Here is a 16,996-nt window from a genome sequence, read left to right as displayed (position 1 = left end):
TATTGCTTTAGCGAACTAACATATCTTTAATATAGAAACATTAATATCTGTTGTATTCTCTTTGTAAAGTGTTCATTGAATACCTGATTTAGATTTATTTCATGTGACCATATCGTCGAAAACTATCTGTTACTCCTTGTCAGTTTTTTAGATAATTTTGTATACGCAAAATCTTTTTATATATATATTTTTTATAACAATCATTTTACAGCATGATCCTCAGTTAGAGGTTTTCTTATATTATAGCTTTTCATTTAATAAGTTTTCTTAGCTACTTCAAAATAGGTCTCTCCTCAACATATGTGAACATATGCTCACAAATTAATTTGCGTGATTAGAGCCTGATAACCTCCTTTTCTTCTGCCAAAGATTTGCTCGCAAATATCACAAATTTGCATAGAAATTTTAGAAAAGCTTCAGGGACAAAGCTCCAAAGCGACGCGACACGTGATGCGAGGTAAACATTGCAGCGGGTGTGTATATGTGTGCGTGTGTGCTGAATGAAAACGCATTATTAGTGCGAGAACACACTCATAAATCAAGCAAAGAGCGGCAGCGAAGCAAGCAAACTAAAACGCCAGACACAGTGGCAGACAAAATGGCAGACAGGCGAGAATTGAAAAGTATTGATGTATAGCTGTGTATGTATGTATGTTAGATACAGTGTACGCAATCATTCAAAAACCAACGGAAGTCGACTGCTGGAAGCAGAGGTCGATTGGCGAAACGTCATACAAATGTGAGGTATTATGGCTGTATATACAAAAGTATGTATATCTGTATATATTTATGTATGAATATATGTATTTATGCATACAAGTATTATGTGTGTACAGAGTAGACTGCACGGATTTCAATGCCTCCATTCATAGCGAGTCGCCTATTCCGCGGAGTCTTGTTGTTTCCATCAAACCTGCTGTTGCCAATGCGCCAACTCCACGTACGTGCGAACTCATTAATGATGCAACACAAGCAACAACAATAACAAGCACATAAATTTGCTGCAAATGCTACAGAAACAATGAAAAGATTGCGTGAGCTGAGTGCTTGCAAAAAAGCGTGAAGGAAAAATGAGAACAGGATATGAAAGGAAACAGCATTCATAAATGCAGGTGCCGTTTTATGCACACATATATGCATATATAACAAGAAAAAACGGCAACTTCGGTTACACCGAAGTTATAACACCCCACTCAGGTGCATTTTTTATAGCATAGAATGGTATAAAAAGATCTTATCTTGATTTTGATCGTTCGGTTTGTATGGCAACTATTGTGGTATGGTCTGAAATTTCTTTTCGAAGATTGAACCGTTACTTTAAATATTAATTCGCGAAAAATTTCGTGAAAGTAACTTGTCAAAAAAAAAAAGTTTTGCATACAAGGACTTGATTTTTAACGTTCGGTTTATATGGCAGCGATGTTCTACAATGATCTGATATCGGCGATTCCAACAAAAAAGCAGGTTTCTCAGGGAGCAAAGGACATGTGCGGAATTTTAGATCGTTATATCAAAAACCAAAAATATCTAAGAGACAGAGCGACAGATATGGCCAAATCGACAGCGCTCATCAAGCTGATCATTTATATATTTATATATTTTATAAGCTCTCCGATGTTTCTTTCTGGCTGTTACAAGCATCATGGTAAACTTTAGAGGCACTGCTCAGGGTATAAATATGGTATATGTAAGCACATATGCATACAACAAATAGACCGTCACATGTGCTGCCAGCTGATTTGTTTGCACTTGTGTGCGTGTCTGGCAAAAGCAGGCGACCGCATTGGCATACTAAAAGGATGGAAATGCACTTAAATAAATTAAATTAAATTATATAAAAATCTCTGGCGCTATCAATTTCTTCAACGCACACACTACTTGACCCTCTGGAGAGCGGTCTCTTGGCCACGATAGCTTTGATGCGCCCAAGTGATGAATCACACCCCCATTTTTTGCAGCAATTGCTGCCACACATGTTAACTACACCTACGTGTGGACTTATTTCGTGTTGCACACATGCTGGCACATACATATTTACATATATATTTGTGTATGCATGCAAAAGAGGCTTGCAACAGCCACTATAAAAACACTTCACTGCAGTGGCAATGTGGTAACTGTGGCAGGTGTTAAGTGAAAGCCCAGCAAGGTGTTGCAGTTTTGCTGTGTATGTGTGTGTATGCAATTGTTCGTGTAGGCGTGTTATTGGGTTCAACGTGTTTTGAAGTGATTCCGCTTATTTTGCGCGAAATTTTACATTTGCAACTACACCTTGGTGATGCAACGGGAATGTTGCAACATGCGCCATACATACGAGTATACTGAGTGGTGAGTTACTAAGTCGAGCAAATGTATGCTGGAATTTAAAATGTTGTAATATATGGAAATTTAAATACATATGTATATATTCTAAAGCACAGACAGTGTGTTATTTTGGTTTTTGTAGGAAATCATAAAAGTTTCAATTGCTCCGAGTACAATAGTTTTGTTCACCTAACGTCTATTTGTAGTACCTATTAAACTAGTCCTGATAGATATAGAATTATATACTTGTATACATAAATCGTTAGGATGGCGAGACGTATTTAATTCCTGTCGGCTCGCCATTCGTCTGTTTATTAAAATGATAACTCGAATACCAAAATATCTTGGTCTTTGAGGAGGTTAATGTTTCAGATGGGAAAAATCAAACAATGGTTTTGCATCAGATTCTATATCATAAAAGCTATTTTCGTCACTTTGAACAAAAATGGCTGTGAAAATGGTATCAAATCCCTATATAAGCTCTCTTGAGAAAACAAAGTTAAAAACAATATCGGTCGAAATTTCGTCGAAAAAAGCAGAAACGATTATGTTTTATTCGTGATTGATTTTTAGACTGATTAGTTATCCCATAATTTATATCAACTGTCATAAAGTTATATTACCAAAAATCGCATAAGAGTACTCAAAGAATTATACATCTTAAATTATAATGCATAACAGTTACCTTCAGGCCGCAATGCTGAAAGTGATGGCGCTAAAGCTATGGAAAATACGATTGAGTAATGTCAATAGCTCTATACTCGTAAGAATTGTTATGGACCTCGCTGAGAACTGTTTGTAAAAGAAATTTGAAACAGTGCAAGTCACTTGCTCCGGTGAGATAAAAGATTTGGCTGACCAAAAGAGATAATGGCTGCTCTTTCCTCTCTTTAAAGAGCTATCAACCCTTTAGCAACGTTCATAAATTCTCTTTGTACTAATTTCAGACGATCGCTGATCTTTAGCTTAGTTTCTGAGTAGACAACAAAATTTATAGAAAGTAGGAAGGAGAGTATTAAATATAAGATCATAATCTACAGAGTCCTAAAAAGACTGCAAACATTTACTACTCTGGCAGCAGTGAGTATAGTATCTACAAATGGCAAGAATGAGTGAGTACAATAAAAAAAATAATTTTTATTTTTTTTTTCTCTTGCTATTTTTTTTAATTCTATTTTTCTCTTGCTCAACTCAACTCAGCAAAGAGCGCTGTAGGCGAGCGTAAATTGTATTAATCACGGAGTTAACATGCCCCAAACAACTACGTACAAACAAATAACGGAATAGGCAGATATGCAAATTTAGTTCCTCACGGATATGCATATGCAATACTCTGAGTCTACACACCGTAACATATGAGCAGGCGCTTTCTACGAGTAATTCTAGTAAATGCAAAATTCTGTTGGTGCTTGTTTGTATATTTATGAAGCAAATATGTAAATGTATGCGTATTTGTATGCAAAACTAGAAACAGTTGCATTGCGAAAGCAGACTAGAAAAGCATTCGTTAGTTAAAGTTTAGTTATGAAAGGAAATGAGTAGGCGGCGCAGCAGGACATGGCGTATGAGTGATATTTGTTTGTATAGAGCTTGCTAGATTTTGCTTGCTTTAAGGCGTTATAATCATATGAGAACGTATATATTACTATAATTGTGTGTCGGTGCAGTAAGAAACTTTTGTAATAAAGCAAATTAAATACGCTTTAAAAAAGAAATACAAGTTATTATGAATAAATAATAAATATCAGGGAAATAATTGTCGAAGATAAGAGTAGAAGATGAGTATAGGCAAAATGGAAGGAGAAACTAAACAAGTTATTTAGAACACATAATTCTTTAAATAATGTAATAAACACATTGTTCTATAAACATTTTCTTAGCTAACTCTAAGCTTTAGTTATCTGAAATGGAAAGTTGACATAATATCTAAAGAAACGCTGTTAGAAAGTAAATATTTTTTACCAGGCGAAACAAATAATAATTGGAATTTAAGTAATCGGTGAAAGTTTTGCAAAATAAACTAAGTTTATGCATTCAGAAACTAGAATACATATTCAAGCAAAATAATGAGGAATCAATGTTTTAAATGGAGTAGGTCAAAGAATACTTAGATAATGGAAGGATTTAACTTGAAGCAAAATTAATTTTATGGACAACGATTTTTAATACGCTGAGCATTTACAATATATTATCCATTGGTAATTAATCCCAAAGTATTTATATCGGAAAAAGGCTAAATCTAAAATTTTTTTTTTTCGCTCCACCCCAATATGTAATGCTGTTCAGGAAAGCGAATAAAAGAAAAACCCCTCTAATATTTCGAAATATCAGAGATCTATTACATGAGGCAGGTTGTGGTCCAATACAAACAGAGTTAATCAAAGTCTTCTTGACTTAATACCACTTTTAGTCAAATCTGATAGCATTAAATTCGAATCCTATCAACATCACAACGAATAATATTCTTTAATACGACATAAATTGATTTTGCCTCTAGTTATGAGATAAAACCAATATAATGGCGTGCTGCGTCCAATATTCGGTTGATATAATGGTCTAGCAAAGTTGGTAATTCGAGCAACCATGGATCGGTTTCGCACCACGCTTACTCTAGAGAATAATCCTCATCCTCGAGACGTCATACAGTGCGAATATGCTATTGCTGCTGAGGAGTAGAGTATCGAAGGAGACCCGAGTGGGTATATACACAACCATTCGAGCTCTGCCCATCCACTTTATCAAATATTCTGCAGAAAAATTTGGGTTTTCGGGGTTACAAAATACAAATCGTGCAAAAATTGAGGCCGAACGATCATCAAGGGCGTCGCACGTTCGGTGAATGGGCCCAAAACCGGATGGCCACCGATCCCGATTTTCTCAAGAAAATTTTGTTCAGCGGTGAAGCTGATTTTTCTTTGAATGGACCGTTATATCCTTAAAACGTCACTGTTTTGTATGCACTATGGGCAGAGTGAAACATTGGTCCATATTTCTTCAAAAATTAAGGCGCCCATAATGTTGCAGTCAATGTAGAGCTATCATTAATGGCTTCTGAATTGGCGGATGTTGATGTGGGCGAAGGTTGATTCCAATAAAATGAATAGAAAAAGCTATTCTTTCATAAAAATAGGGACCACTTTTTCAACTTTTCGTATTAATGTCTTCGTATACTTGTAATATCTTCAGTAACTTTTATTACGTTGATAGTCATAGTCAAGAATAGTAGTATAGAAACTATCGAATAGCTTTAAAACATGATGAAAATGCGTATTTTTACCACCCCACAAAATATTTCGATTTCTGAAGCTCTCAATTTTAAACTCCTTCAAATTAAATTATCTCAAATGAAATCAAACTTATAATTTCGTAAATTATCGGTAGCAAATAATTAATATGTCATACCATAACCACAACTATTTGTTTTTGTACTAAACTGTCAGCTGCAGCGACACACCGAATAACTGGACGACTGGTTGGCAAGCCAGCAGACAGACAGCTTAAGAGATGTAATCGCACAAAAGGTGATTAAAATAGTCTGGCTATGGCAACAACAAAAACAATAACAGTAAACATAGAGTCTATACCACACCACGACGCAAGTATTTCAACACCCGTGTACTAAACTAGTGATAGGAGAGTATATTAATAAAAGCCTGTCATTCAATGTGTCAATATAGCGTGCATATTTATGTACATACTCGTATGTGTCCATGTATGCATGAATATTGTATAACATAGCAGCTGCATTTGTATCTTAGTTGCATGTCCTCCGTTGACAAATTCAAACAAGAAATTGCATTTCCCCTAGACATTTTATGCATAGCCATGCATAGCGGTACATAAGTACTGGGTTCTGCGGTTGCAACATGAAGACTGCGGCACACACCTCTTGAATACTCCACACCTAGACGCTTTTAATAAGCGTTGTGTGTGGTGTGCTTTTGTTTGGAAAGCCTTGGTGGCATGCACCTGTGACACAACAAGACATTCAAGTTCATTTCCGTTGTCCTTCCGAGTATATAACATAACTTACTTGAGCATGCAGTCGCCTCAAGGCAGACTTGCTTGAAATATCATAACTTGTCAGGGGTATTTTACAGATATGTTAAACGGGAACAAAAGTTGCTCTACTCAGGGGACTGAGTTCCGTTAAGGCTACTGCGCGACTTAAGAGTGGTTAACAAAAAAAAACAAAAAAACTTCGGTTGCACCACAGCTAATATGCTGCAATAGATTCCATACAGCATCTTGCTTTCAATATATCAGTTTGTATGACAGCTATATGCTATAGTGATCCGATCTGAGCAATTTCTTCGGCGATTGAACCCGTGCTAAATTTAGTGAATATATCTCGTCAAATGGAAAAGTTCTTCATACACGCACTTCATTCCGATGGTTCAGTTTCTATGGTATCTATTAATGATATCTCAAAAACTGTGGGACAGCTCGTCACGCTAATCTTTTATATATATACTTCATAGGGTCTTCGGCGTTTTCAACCATGAGATAACGTGCAAGACCGTGTTGGTCTGTCTAAAAGTTTTAAAGAGACTAGAGACATCGAGCTTGTATTAAATATAGTCTTTCTAGTCAGCCTAACATGTCAGCAGATTTAACTTGTTAAGTTTTGTCTCTTTGAATAACCGTATAATGACCTCGATCTAACTCTGGTTCGGTGTAAAAGGCATGCATTTTTTGGAAGTAATAAGGATACTATTGAAATATTATTCCAACACGGATGCATGGCGCAAAGCAGTGCTTGCAAAGTAAAATAACGTAACAATTTTATCGAAATGGATCTGCCGAAACAATAATCTGCTATCCGCTCTTTCAACATCAGAGCCTACTTACAGAATATGAGCATTTTCTTAGTAATATTTAATACAAATACAGAGCAAACTTACTCTTAGAAAAAGATATTTTGAATACGGACTTGGTTTTTATACATATTTCTCCATAGTGCCTAGATGCATCATAGGGGCCCAACAAACAAATTATAATAAGATTTGTTTATCGCTAGAAATTTCTTTTCTCCCCACCTCTTCGATTTCCTTCAGTATTTTAGTCTAGAACTGTTCTGGTAATATCGTCGTGAGATTTGCGCGAAGTATGGCCGTACCATATGGATCGGTAGCCGTTTGATTGCGGACTTCGTTGCGGGCATGCTTTAAAACTCAAGAAATAAAAAAGTAAGCAAACCGATAGCATAAACGATTAAAACCCGTTATTATATAGTAACAGCAGCATACAGTAGGCGAATATTAAGACAATATTTTAACAAAAAGCCTTGATTTAATATTGGCGCTGAACATGCAACATAACACATGGAAAAATAACATAACGCACACATAACTTCCGGTATGTTGACAGCGTATTTAATATGTTTTCCAGGAGTGGAGAGATGCAACTATGTAAATACGACGACTACAGTTAGGACTATATGGACAACAAAGGCTTTCGTCATTGAAAAATTTATTAATCTAAATGTTTTTTGCCTTCTCCAAACAAAAAAAAAAAAAACGACAAAGGAAAAAATCAGACAAAGGCTGCCAGATATTCAAAATAATGGCGCGAATAAAGCGAGAAATTGCCATTTTGCGTGTGTATGGCAAATCAATAAAATTAATATGCCTCAATGTAGATATGATATTATTTTTTGTTGTCAGCAAATAGCGCAGGAACTGGGAAGAGAGAAAGAAATAGTAGCGCTTTTTTTTCTTAGAGTCTACTATATATAAAAAATATCTTGCGAAAAAAAGGGATTTGCCATAAACAAAAAAACACAAACATACATTTTTATTTATGTAGAAAAAATATTTAATATGAAAAAAAAAAGATTGACGTATCCAACACACGCATTGCATAAATTTAGGGTAGGTCGCACCACACACAGCAATTAGTGGCAGAACCGTAAGCGCTTACCGATATTGGGCGTTGGAATAGCCATTATGAGATATTATTGATTGTTTTCTTTTGTTTTTTTTTTTCTCTTACTAAATGAATTTTAGTCCAGCCTGTTGTTTGCTCATAGTTCGCAGCCTTGCATATAAAATTAATTATGAAAGCTATTGACTTTGAATAGCGAAGCAGACAAGATAAGAGGAAAAAGTAGACAGCGTATTATTGTTAAGCTCTTGTGCGCTTTTTTGACCTATTTCAGAAATAAATCAAAATAGAAAAAAATATGCCAGTCAGTTATATGTAGATACTATGAAGAATAACGACATGTGGTTGAGCCAAAATCATATAAAATAATAATTTTGCTTCAATATTTGAATTTTTTATGATAATAGAGAGCTTTAGGAAGATGTGCTCCAAAATATTTACAAACATTTTCGAGAACAAGGAAAAGCTTTGCACTGAAGCTAGCATACCCTTCCCGAATAAAAAAGTTTCCATACCAGAACTTGATTTCGACCGTTCAGTTTGTATGGCAGCTATATACAATACTATAGTGGTCCGATATCGGCGGTTCCAACAATGAGCAGCTCCTTGTGAGGGAAGGACGTACGAATAATTTCAGAGCGACATTTAAAAAAACTGAGGGACTAGTTTGCGTGTATACAGACAGACGGGCACGGCTAAATCAACTCAGCTCGTCACGCTGATCATTTATATACATATTTACTTTATAGGGACTCCGACGTTTCCTTCTTTGTGTTGCAAACTTCGTGGCAAACTTAATCTACACTGTTCAGGGTATAAAAATATAGAGGAAAGCTTAAGGTTATAATGCTTGGTAAAGTTTCCCCAAGCAGCACACTAAATGAGGTTAAGTATGAAAAAGTTCATGTTGAACAAATTGTTGAGAATATTTTCCACTATCTTCAGGATCTTCGAGACAATAGCGTTAAAAGCTTTGAGAGGGAGTTTATACCTATGACAAACATTGCAGGTGAAAAATCGGAAGTGGATTTCAGTATATTGATGGTTGTATCTTCTTACCACGCTCCAGAAATGCTGAAATCAACTATTTGGAATATAAAGCCTCCATTTTAGAAATCTTACACGCTTCAAAATCATTATTTTCTCGCGCTCTATTTCTTTGCAGCTTTCGAAAGAGTGCTACGGAATATAACGGTTCTTTTAGTAACTTAGAGAAACCAAAGTGGATGTAGATTTATTCGATATACAAAAATCTTCAGAATCACGAGACCAGAGAAAAATTACGATATTATTAACAACCTTCTCTGATCAGAATACACTTCATCATGTCGGTATGTTTGTCTGTCTTTTTAGACACTTTAGTTTCATAAAAAAATTAAATAAAATTATAAAGTAGTGCAAAACTTTAAAAACTTACCTTGTAATTAAATTGAATAAGTTGATGCTCGCGAAACTGAAAATATAAGTAAAATGAGAAAAATTTAATTTTATAATTTTATATTATGAGTTTTATATGAAAGCTATACCTATATGTATGTGAAATATAATTGTTTATTTGTTTTTATAATTCATAAAGTCAAACTAGATTTAAGTATTTATGTTCTTTGTTGAAAATATTCGATTTCCAAACATTCAATAGCGACCTTCTCTGTTTGAAGCCTGAATGAAAAATCTTTGCTTCTAAATATGCTCTTACTGACTATGTGGTTTCTCTTTTAATCAGTTATCGAAGTCGTTTTGCCAGTAATTCATGCCTATCTAATCTTTCCCACGTCGTTTCACCTAAACTAAGTGAACCCTCTACGTAGGAAAATTCTATCATTTTTGGAAAAATTATTACCGAATCTACTTATTTATTATTTACGGCGGTTTGAGCACATAATATATATAAATAATTGCTTTTAGCTTACAAATCACACAAAATAATAACATAAATTGTATGATTATATAAATTCCTGGCATGAATTTAAATGAATAATATATTTTATAAATATATTTACTAAGTAAATACAATACCGTTATAACTAATGCCACTGCAAATATAATTATAAATGATTTACTGCCTCGTGCGGCGCACAAATGATGACCATATTTTGTTCCCCATAAATAAATATATAATATATGAAATGCACGTAGGTTAAAGATTTCCAGTGTAATATCTTGCACACTCTCTAACCTAATGCAATGCAAGCAAAGCTCAAAACAAATTCATAAATTCAAAACGAGTGCAATCGATTAAAATGTCATTTGATCGATGGAGTTTAACGCAACACACACATACCTACATACTATATTGGTAGTATATGTTGACAAACGAAATGCAGCTTCTAACACTTACGGAATTCGACTAGCATACCCAGTAGGAAAAATATTTGAAAGCTATAATAAGCACATGTTGAAGTACAAAGCTTAATAAATGATGCATTATATCAGAAAGCTTCATATTTTATATGTGATTTTATCATAAAAATTCTAATTAAGTCGCCAATTTTTGCTGAGGGAGTTCGCATACAAACTCTATAATATAATCAATCATAGGTATGTCTTTCCAGACTCAAAAAATTCTAAAATCACTTGAATAATAATAATTTAAACCAACGTCTAAAAAACTTTTTAGGGGTTTAGAGGCTTAGAATTACCTAAATACATCTGTGGCTGTCAAACCAGCTGTCACAGTAAATACATGTGTTTGACATTTACGTTCATTATATTTTGACAATTATTTTACAAAGACTAACATCGGAAAAAATTAAAAAAATCGTGAAAATTTATTTTTTAAAAAAGCGCATTATCTTCCAGAGAGTTTTTAAAACATGAGCAATGAGAAATACTTTAGATTTAATGGGTAAGAAGCAAAGTTCTCGGGGTGTAAAAAGAAAAGTTCTCGGATTTTGATTAGAAATAATTTTGAAGAGATCCTCTAAGCTGGCGCGTCCAAAAATGTTACTAACTGGTATGGTTTCTAAGCAATATTGGCATACATTTTGATTCCCCACATCAAGATAAGGCGTCTAAGACACCATTACTTTATTGGAAGGAACTTTTACTGACCGAATCTTATACAGAAATAGGGTTGCCAACTCTTCACCTAGTTAAGTGATTTGGCAGCGTTAGACTAATTTTTTGGGGTTACATCAACATACCAACTAAATTTCCTACAGGATCACCTGAGCGCCAACGTCATATGTACCTTTCACCCTTTCTACAATAGAACAAATAACTGCTATGCAGCTGTGAAAGTAGTGAAAATATAAAGTTAGATTAATGCATGAGTGTATGTTGGTTTGTGCGAGTGAGTAAATCCATATGTAAACAAGTCATAAAACAGCGAATCTATTGCGGAGACATTTGTCATGTCATCAATGACATTTTCTATCAACACATCAATTCTCAATGCAGCGCCGTGTCATATCACTGTGAGGTGATCCGTCTTTGGCGTTTGGGGGGTAAATAGCTAGAGGCGCAGGCGAGCTATCTATATGAGTATGCGAATGTGAGTGGCGAGTGAAAAACTATGCAAACAACAACTGTGTAAACTACGTGAGATTCAATAAAACGCCGAGACATACAGTTTGCCCGTGAATTAACAACTCAGCAGTTATCTAGCCCAGGGAGGGAGAGTAAAATGCATACGTCATGGCTTAGACTTAAGGAAAGGGTTGCGTGATTAGATGCTTCTGGTTGACATTTACGAGTATGTGGTTTGTAGAATTCGGGTTGATTTCTATGTAGTTTAGTGAATATTATTGATTATTATCATAACACGAAATAATTCTGAAAACTTTTCTATATGCAAGCGGAATACAAAGAAACAATAGGACATCTAAGAGACTTAAAGAATTTTAATATATACGAAAAAAAAATGTTTGTTTTGCTGTACCTCACACAGGCTTAGCGCAACATTCCTGATTTTAAAAATGTGAAAAGGGGTAAAATACAGAAATGTTCACTCCTTTTTGCTATTCCAGACATATACGTATTGATATATTTCAATCAGGTTTTGGTCATAAAACCTCAGTAATAGTTAAATATTAAAAAAGAGTCACATTAGTCAATAGCTGCAGTACTTCGTGAAAATACTACTCATATATTTCCGTCGAACCTTTCTATTATGACTTTAGCCAGAGGACTTGCAAGAGTCTATTCTCGATCAAGATCACTTTATCATGCATTTGAACCAATTGTCGAAGCACTGTTGCCACTCTGATTGAGGTAGCTTCAAAACATGAGTTTTGAATGCATCAAACGCCTTTTGAGATGGCGAAGAACGTTGCCTTCTTAGTTTATCTTTTACGTCTACATGTTGACTATATATTGGATGACTCATCAAATCGATGTTGTGAATGCCAAAAAATGCAGTTGTTTCAGTCGATGTGTGAAAGCTCGCATTATCGTGGTGAAGAGTGATCTGTTTTTAGCGGTTGGTTCTCCTGATTTCTTGCCAAACAAATGGTTGTGTACTACTCACAATTTACCGTTCTACGTTGTTCTAGTGGTACAGTTAAGACATGTACAGTTTTTCCAAAAAAAAAAAAAAAAAACAGGCAATCATTTGCTACCAATGCAGTCTACTGCTGCTTACTTTCGGGCTCATACCTGTAAATTCACGATGTGTTTCGAAGCACTGCTTTCGTATTTTTTTTAACATTTCTCTCGATCATTCGACACGAGTCTTTTTTATGCGATTGACAAATTGTGTGAAAACAAATTTTTTTTACAATCAAATGTTCATGCAATATTGAATGTATCCTTGTCTCACTAATGCCTATAGTTGTCCCAATCTCATGATAGGTCACATGACGATCTTGCTATATCAGTGTGCGCACAGCATCAATAGTTTCCGGAACAACAACAGATTTTGGACGACCTTTACGAAACTCGTTTTGGAGTGATTTTCGACCTCTATTGAATTCACCATACCATCGGCAGACACTGATCTTTGATAGAGCTTCATCATCGAAATTTTAATTGAGTTTTTTGATGCACTCTTGCTAAGTTAATCCACGTCGAAAGCTGACAAAAATATTCCCGCGAAAATGTTTGTGATTTTTTTCCATTTTTTGGCCGAGATGAATATTTTAAGTTACTGTAAAGAACACAAATAGCGCTCGTATGTCGAAACGTTCTGAGTATATATTACATCAAAAATCTCAAACTTTACAACAAAGCTGTGTGTTGCCAGATTGCAACACTGGGGTTACTAAATCCCACTCATTCTTTAGATACTTTAATATAAACATGTACAAAATAACTTTTTAGGAAAATACGATTTCTATGTCAATAAGCAAAATCGCAGTTGTACTTTCAAATACTTCAAATTACATACAAGTACAAATATTAGTAAATCGAGTTTTCTTAGCAACTGTTTAAATATACAAAGAACAAACTTTTATTGCCGTTTTAAAAAAGAAAGAATAATTTAAATTTTACTATGTTCTTCGACAACTGTTTTTGTTTGTGACGCTTTTATAGAAGGGATATCCTTTAAAATAACAAGCATGTTTTACAAATCTTTTTCGAGCAGTACTTTCAGATATTTCGCTTTGAAATCGTTTGGTATTTTCTGTAATTCGAGGCGGAGTTTTTTGAGAATATAAACAAATTTTTTCTGACTCTTTTCGAATTTGATATTCCATTTTAAATGTAGTTGATATCGGTCTCTATAATTTCCATTCATTTTTCTTCTCAAAATAATATATTCGCATTTCGATAATTTAATTTTAAGTAGAGACTTAGATTGTTCAATTAACGTCATCTATTTCTCTCATCCGATAATTTAACGCTCTCTCTCGTAAAAATTAAATTATTCGCTTGAGTTTAATCTTTTAATTAACAACCTCTTTTGTTACGGAGGCGTGTGAGAATATATTTAATGCTTTATAGACCAATTTAAATTAATTCCTTTCCGAAATCAAACCATACGAATTTCAGAATATATTATAACTGTTCTGTTTATTCTATACGAATTTTAGAATTGATCTCAACACTGAAACCCGTTTTAATATTCGTATATATTAGATAAATAATCATAAAGATAGACAACGGTTAAGATCTACCGCGCAAGGTTAGTGCTAAGAGTATTTTAGGGTTCGCCCAGTGGTGACAAAAAAGTGAGATATTCAACTCCATAAGAGTATCAAAACAATTTTGAAGTTAGAAAATATTTCACCAAACATTTCTTTCAACGTTAAGAGATCACCCTAATGTTATATGTAAATATGCTTTTCTCTTTCAAGCTCAATGAAATATTTGTTGACCACGTCAAGGAGTAAGTTCCTGCATGTTTATGACATAAACACAAGTTTACAAAATTGCTCTGTTTATATTCGAGACGTATTCAAACGACAATGTAAATATATATTGTTTTTTATATCATAAATATGTACGTATATTTCTGCCAAATAGAAAGTAATACGATTTGCATATGAAGCAAGTCTGTAAAGGAATTGCCAATATTTACGTTTTTAACTATTTAGAGTTGAGCGAAGTTATGTCACTTGTGAAAAATAGTTTCGCCCACCAGCATAAAATTTTAGAATACAATTGGATGTTGAGGGTTATTTCTTTGCATAGTTATTATGTCAATGCCAAGGACAACTTTAGCTAATACATTTTTTACGATTTTTATTGACAGATTTTTAAACGAACTGTAGAGGGTTGTTCAAAAATTCATGAGATCAAGAGGCAGTTTGACACAGACTTTCAGATTATTGGACAAGTTAGAATAGTTTTATATGATAATACGCCTTGACATGTTGCCGAACCAAAAAAGTTAGCGGTATAGGATTAACGATTTATAAAGTCGGACATGCAATTATAGCCTTATACGATTTTGCTTTCAACATAAAAATTCTGTGTGTCAAATTCGGTCATGGAATATGAAAATATAATTATGTAAAGTTTAGTTAAGCTGATTGTTGTTGCAAACAAAAATGGAATTGGGAGATTGAACTAGAATTTTCAAACAACACATATAATATTGTGGCACTAAATAATCATCCAACCTTTGCTCCATCTTTCAGAAGATTATAAAGCAGTCCCATTTATCTTTCTCTGTTTCTATTCACCACAATTATAATTTATTTGCATAAAAGTTCTATTTTCAAAACCTCAAAAAAGTGTCGAACAAAATATCTAAAAAATTATAAAAAAGCATAATTGTGTGAGTTTGGGTTTTACAACTTAACCACAAAGTAAATGTACACTACAAATGTGGTGTTCTGCATTGACCCTAAATAATGGGCCTTTTTCGCTATGTACGCCGTTTTTCACAGAATATTTGCAAAGCATGGTTAGAAAACAAAAATAAAATAATGCGAAAAAGTATGCAAGTAAGTAGCATTTGTAGCAACGAATGCATAAACAAGTAGCACCAAAGGAGCACAATTTTATGACCAGCATTAGTTGGTATTTTATTTTAAGTTTGCATTGTCACAAGCAAAAAAAAACAAAAACTATAATACCATTTTTAGAATATTTTTACGACTTTGTGTGCAACTTTTTGCTTTTTGTTGACATTTTATTGTGACCGCTAAGCAATTTTTTGCGCTTATGCATACTTGTATCGAAATATTTAGTGGACTTATGGTTACCCGAAGTTTGGTGGTTGGTTGGTGATGGTGGTGACGCTGGGGACGGTAGTTATTGTAAGCATTTGAGTTTCCAGGCATTATAAAACAATGCAGGACTTTAGTTCTCATTGGTTGATGGCAGGAGTAGTTAATAAATTAAATTTTACAAATTTAAATTCTTAAAGTTCGTTAACTACCTCAACGGTTTCAGTTGGTTTAGTTGTTTTGCTCAACGCTCTTTAAAGCAACTTTCCACTTGCTTGCCATCTACTTTTAAGTGCCACTTCTCTACATGAAGTCATAACATCTTCAACGGAATTCATGGAATTATGTACTTATTGAAGGCGTACGAGTAGTTGCAATGCCAAAGCTACTCCAGGAAACAATTAGAAAGTCACATTATAGTGGATAGGAAAAAAATATATAAACACTGCTATAAAGAAAAATTAGAAGCAGTAACAAAGCGAAAAAAAACTATGCGCAAAAACCAAACTGGAAGTGGAAAATTGAAATAAATTCACGCTCATTACCTTAATTTCAGAATTAAATCAGTTTAAATGTTATTTAAAACCCACATCGATTTTTAATTGTCATAGGTTCTTTTCCGCCTATTTTAGCTTCGCTCGGACAGACCGAGGGGCAGTAAGGTGAGAATCAATTTGCACTCAGTATAAATTATTACATAAGAACCAACTAAATGTACTTATACCTATTAATATTGGTTCTTTACTTCACTAACATATTACCAAGCAGTGCCTAAATGTAGGCATTGTTATCCGATTATTTTTTATAAAAGATTTAGAGAGGACTTAGAACAAACGAACATTAAATACTCTCGCAACGTACCTTGCTGTTTATACATTCACTGTACAATTAAACAGACTCCTCGAAATCAGTATACCATATACATTAGGGTGTGTCAAAATAAAAGAATGGTTTTTATTTCGCTTCGTACACTGAAAAATTGGTTTATAGACACCTCTAAGAAAGGCGCTCCAACATTATTTTAAATTGCAAAGCTCATAACCTTGTAGGAAATTTGCTGCTCTACAAAAAAGGCTCTATTTTCTCTATTTTTTTATTTTTTGTGTTTTCCTTTGAGAGTCATTGATACTTGATATTTAAGGAATGAATTGTTGAAATTTGGTACACGTATTTCTTGGCACCCAAGGGAAGTAAGTATAGCAGATGGGCGGAATCGGACCATTGTTACGCACACAAAACTCCGTTATACG

At 34.1% G+C, this 16,996-nt stretch overlaps 1 long non-coding RNA gene across 1 annotated transcript in view; it reads right to left on the bottom strand.

The window, feature by feature from the left end:
* LOC138856471 (uncharacterized) overlaps window positions 1-9,643 on the bottom strand; it is a 158,080-nt gene extending 148,437 nt beyond the window's left edge. The window contains exon 1 of the long non-coding RNA XR_011395688.1: window positions 9,608-9,643. This is a non-coding gene — a long non-coding RNA (uncharacterized lncRNA). The remainder of the gene's footprint in view (window positions 1-9,607) is intronic.
* Window positions 9,644-16,996: the final 7,353 nt, after the last annotated feature.

Source organism: Bactrocera oleae, chromosome 3 (genome assembly GCF_042242935.1).
Source record: "Bactrocera oleae isolate idBacOlea1 chromosome 3, idBacOlea1, whole genome shotgun sequence".
Taxonomy (NCBI): Eukaryota; Metazoa; Arthropoda; class Insecta; order Diptera; family Tephritidae; genus Bactrocera; species Bactrocera oleae.
This window is presented reverse-complemented; position numbering and strand designations above follow the sequence as displayed.